The sequence below is a fragment of the Pan paniscus genome, chromosome 7 (assembly GCF_029289425.2).
Source record: "Pan paniscus chromosome 7, NHGRI_mPanPan1-v2.0_pri, whole genome shotgun sequence".
NCBI lineage: Eukaryota > Metazoa > Chordata > Mammalia > Primates > Hominidae > Pan > Pan paniscus.
The window spans coordinates 73,091,898-73,096,952 of NC_073256.2; the positions used below are offsets into that span (position 1 = coordinate 73,091,898).

The window sequence follows — 5,055 nt, forward strand, 5'->3', positions numbered from 1 at the left end:
ATACGTTTAAGGATATCTCTGAAAAGATAAAACTATAGTTAGATTTCAAAAATTACTAAGTAGTACTTCCAGAAGTTAAAAAATACAATAGTCAAAATGTAAAACTCAATGGATGAGTGGATGGGTATAATAGCCAATTCAACACAACTGAAGAGAGAATTGATGGCCTGAAAGTTAAATCAGAAGAAATTCAGGATGCAGAATAGGAAGACAAAAAGATATACAGTAAATAAGTTAGAGAGGCTAAAGTGTGAAAGTCTAACTTAAATTTAGTCAGATTCCAGAGGGAAAATAGTGGATAGGAAATAATAATATCTCAAGAGTTATTGGTGTCTTTCTCACTTCCCAGCTGTATTACTGGCTGCTCTTGGTTAGGGGGCCACCTTGTACCTAAGGTAGGAAGATGGTGGCCACAAAGAAGATAACAAAGTCTCTGGAATTGATCAACTCTGGTTATGAAAAATGGAAAGTACGTACTGGGGTACAAGCGCACTCTGAAGATGATCAGACATGGAAAAGCAAAATTAGTCATCCCCACTAACAATTGGCCAGCTTTGAGGAAATCCAAAATAGAGAACTATGCAATGTTGGCCAAAACTAATGTCCATCACTATAGTGAAAACAGTATTGAATTGGGCACGGCATGAGAAAAATACTACAGATTATGCACAGTGGCTGTCATTGATCTAGATGATTCTGATATCATTAGAAGCATGCCAAAATAGGCTGGTGAGAAATAAACCATGCAAAATTTTTATTTAGTAAAACTTGCCAGAGCTTGTTTTAAAAACATTTTTAAAAAGAGGCATTGTCTGAAATTTTCTGCTACTAATGAACAACATCAAGGAGCAGATTTAAGAATCCCAGTCAATCCTAGATATTTTTGGATGGTTTTATAGAGGCAATAGAGCACAGTGGTCTAGATCAAAGTTTTTTAAAGTTTTTAAGATACTACTGAATTCTAGTTTTGCCACTCAGCTACATAATTTGGGGCAAGTAAATTGACCTCTCTGAGCCTCCATCTCCTTATATTAAAAATAAGGATAGCATCTGATTTATTGGTTGGTTATAAAGAATAAATATATATAAATGTGATTAGCACAGGAATAGGTCCAAAGTAACATGAAGTACGTAATTGATAATATTTTTAGTAGTGTACAGAGTGTATTTTCTCATGATGAGTTGAAGTCTGTTTTCTGATAACTTCCACTCATTTATCTTAATTCTGATTTCTGGAAAAATACAGAACAAGTCTGCTTTCTATTATATCTACACATTCACTCTTTAGCTTTTTGAAGCTTGGCAACTGCAGAAGAGCAGGGAATAGGTAAGTGGCCAGGTAAACCTCAAGGCTCCCTGACACTGGCCATGATAAGCCAATAGTTCATATGGTTGGAACCATTTTCTTGGCAATATGAAGCCTCTCAAAGACTCTTGGGGGTCTTAGAATTCTAGAGTATCAGAGCAGCAGTGGGGTATTAGAATCCAGCATCCTCATTCGGCAGGTGAAGAATAGGAGGCCCAGGGAGTGGAGATGGCTTAGCCAGAATCAGCTGGTGGCCAAGCCATGGAGGAGCCTCTGAGATATTGAAATACTATGGATGCTTGGGGATAAAAATTCGATTTCCTTCTCATTGGAACAAATAATTTGGGAAATGTCCTATCATAATTGAATTAAATCAAAAGGAATTATCTTCCAATGGAAACAATGGAAGTGCTGTGTGATGGAAAGACTATGGGCTTTTAGAATCAGTTCTGCTTGACCTTGGGCAGATAACCTTTCCGAGGCTCAGTTTTAAATTTGGGTGGCAATATCTCCCTGACCAGGTTTGTCACAGGGATTAAATAAAACAACACATAAGGTCTAGAATAGAGTAAGTGGACAACAAATGACTAGTTTTTACTATGTTATTTCCCCATGAAACAAACTTATATTAAAAATGAATAAAAAAAACAAGTGACCTCAGAGCCCTAAGAAAGCAACCAAGGAGTTCAAGGTCTTTGCAAACTACTTAAGTCATTCTTTGATTTTTGAATTCCACCATTTATTTGCCAATTATGTTAATTTAAAGAATAGATTAACAATTATGATTTTGAGTATTACATTATTCTTTTTATTTTGTTGTTTTTTGCTTTAATTTTATTTTAAAATATTTTTTTTAATTTTTGTGGGTATATAATAGGTATTTATGGAGCACATGAGGTGTTTTCATACAGGCAGGCAATGTGTAATAATTACATCCTGGAAAATGGGGTATCCATCCCCTCAAGCATTTATCCTTAGTGTTACAATCCAGTTATACTCTTTTAGTTCATTCCTCATTTTAGGTAGATGGTAAAATACTAGGAAATGCCTAAAAAAAGTTTGCAAATCATTGTATAGTGATAAAAATTTTATAGTCATAAAATTCAGGTATGCAAAAATTAAACTTTATTTTTGCATATCTGGATTAAACTTAACTCTTGAAGTCCTCATTTACATTTAATAATGGAAAATTTAATTTTGCTAATTCAGGATAAACTCAGATCACTTCCAATTTAAAATTCATGTAAATAATTTAGTCATTCTGATTTACCCCCTCTTATCCCCTGGTTAGTTCCAGAGAGCTGAACACATGTGACCCAGGGGAGAGGGTGTCTGGTCCTGATCATTCTCTGTCCGCATGGTCTCTGCTGAGATGTCTCTTGTCTCATCTGGACCTTGTGTATAGAAGGGCATCTACTGCCAATGCCCATGGTTCTACCAGGTTGTCAGGTGCCAGGCCCACGCATTCTGTGTTATCCTCACTGACCACGCTGTCCCTCTCTGCCTGTCTATGCTCCTCTAGTGGCCCTCAAAGATTTTGGTGCTTCCCACATGATGCTGGCTTGTGCAGGATACTGGGAGGCTTCCATGGACCCCCTTAGATGCTGTTTCTTCTCCTGATTTTCTCTTTTCTTTATATTTTAAACAGGTACGTGGGTGATTGTTACACTTGCCACAGATTTCCTCACTCACCACTCACTCCTTTCTCCTTTTGGCATCCCTTCTTCACAATAGATGCTAGAAGGTAAAGATTACATTTCCCAGGTTTTGTGCAGCTAAGACTCCACATGTGACCTGTTTTACTGAGATTAATTACTTTTTCAGGATGCATAACAAATGGCCACAAATGTAGTGGATTAAGACAATACTCATTTACTATCTCATGGATTCCATAAGTCAGAAGGCTGGGAGGTCTTGATGGGGTTCTCTGCTCAGGGTCCTACAAGGCCCAAATCAAGGTTTTAGAGCCAGGCTTTGTCGGGAGGGTCTACAGAATAACCTGCTTCTGTGTTCATTCAGATCATCATTGTTGGCAGGATCCACTTCCTCAAGATGATAGGACTGAGGTCCCTGCTTTCTTGTTGGCTTGATCTGTTAGGCAAGGCTACTCTACTCCTGGAGGCTGCCTGCATTCCTCCTCATGTCACCTCTTCCATCTCCAAAGCAGCAATAGTGTGTTGAATCCTTCTCTTGCTTGAAATCTCTGACTAGCCCTCATGTTACCAGCCAGAGAAAACTCTCTGCTTTTAATGGGCTCATGTGATTTGTTTGAAACTGCTCAGATCATCTTCCTTTTGAATAACTCAAAGTCAACTGATGAGTAACCTTAATAACATCTGAAAAATCCCCTCTGTCATGTAATAGAATCATGGGTTTGATATTTTATCATACTCACACTCCTAGGATTAGAGTGAGAAATCTTACACTGTCATCTTAGGCTCCTGTCCACCACACAGGCCATCGTACCTCTGCAAGACTTGAAACAAAGAAGGAGCAATGTGAGATGGTGGCTGAGCATGTGAGGAAATGGGACCCTCTGGTAAAAGCAAGGTGGCAGGAACATTGAATTCTTCTGGGGCTGGCTGTGGGAGCAGCAGTTCCTGATCAAGGTAGAAGCAGCATGGCCCTGCGGGGGCCCTATTAGGTCCATTTTTTTAGTGTGGGTCAGAGGATTTTTCTCAGGAGCTAATGCTACTATCCATTTCTCTGGAGCTCCCAGTGATTCTGTCAGCTATCGCTAGAACTTTCTGTTTAAACTAGCCAGAGTAGACTCTGTTAACTGCAGCTAAGAACTCTAACCAATACAGTGGTATAATCCCTAATTCTTCCATACCTGCAATATTTTTTTTTGTTCATCCCAGCTGGGTATAGGACCCTTGGAATTGTGTTATTATTTTTCCCCATTAGTCTATATATTCTACTTCATTGTCTAGCTTCTAGAGTTTAAGATGAGAATCTGAAATAAGTCTAATTCTTTGTCTTTGTAATAACATTCTTTCTGATTGGAAGCTTGGAAGACTTTATTTTTAATTGTGTGTGTCATGTTAGGATGGTGATCAATGTCTGGAAAATCCCAGTGAATACCATGATGGGATAGGAAGTTTCCTAAGTGGAAAAAGACATGAACACTTTTCTGCAGAGCTGGCCACATAGGGAGGAAATGAGGCAGTCACCTCACAGCAGGATGTGTAGCATCCCAGAGCCCCCAGAATCCTCACAGATGTGCCCAGTGCTGAAGGCCCTGCCCTCATGGAGGGGCAATCCACCGGGCACAAGAAACCCACTTTTGCCTTTCTTAGGTTTTTTAAATGCCCTTCTGGTTCTTCCAAACCATTCTTGAGATCTGATTATGTACTCCAAAGACAACCAACAGGTACCAACAATACCAGCACATTCTTGAGTATTCAGTGTGTGGTTGTTTTAATAAAAAAAAAAAAATCCAGTCTCCAGGCATTCCTGGGTTTAAACCATTTTTTGGAATGATTCTTGCTCTTTGGAATATGAGGATTTTATGAGAATATGCTCATATGTGTGTCTCATTTCTTCTATCTTTCTTGATTTAAGGGATTCTTTTAATCTTCAAATGAGATCTTTGTTTCTATTATTTGATCATTACTCTTCTTCATCACTTGTTTTTTTACCACCTGAAATTTGTATTTTTCCCTGTTAAGTCTCTGGACTCTCTCCTTTGAGCATCTTTCTTTTCCATTATGATTTTCAACTCTTTGTAATTTTTGGTCTGTATTTAT

The 5,055-nt window shown here is 38.4% G+C and overlaps 1 pseudogene; it reads left to right on the plus strand.

The window, feature by feature from the left end:
• The first annotated feature begins 403 nt into the window (after positions 1-403).
• LOC106635032 (large ribosomal subunit protein eL30-like) lies at positions 404-740 on the plus strand (annotated as a pseudogene).
• The last annotated feature ends 4,315 nt before the right edge of the window (positions 741-5,055 follow it).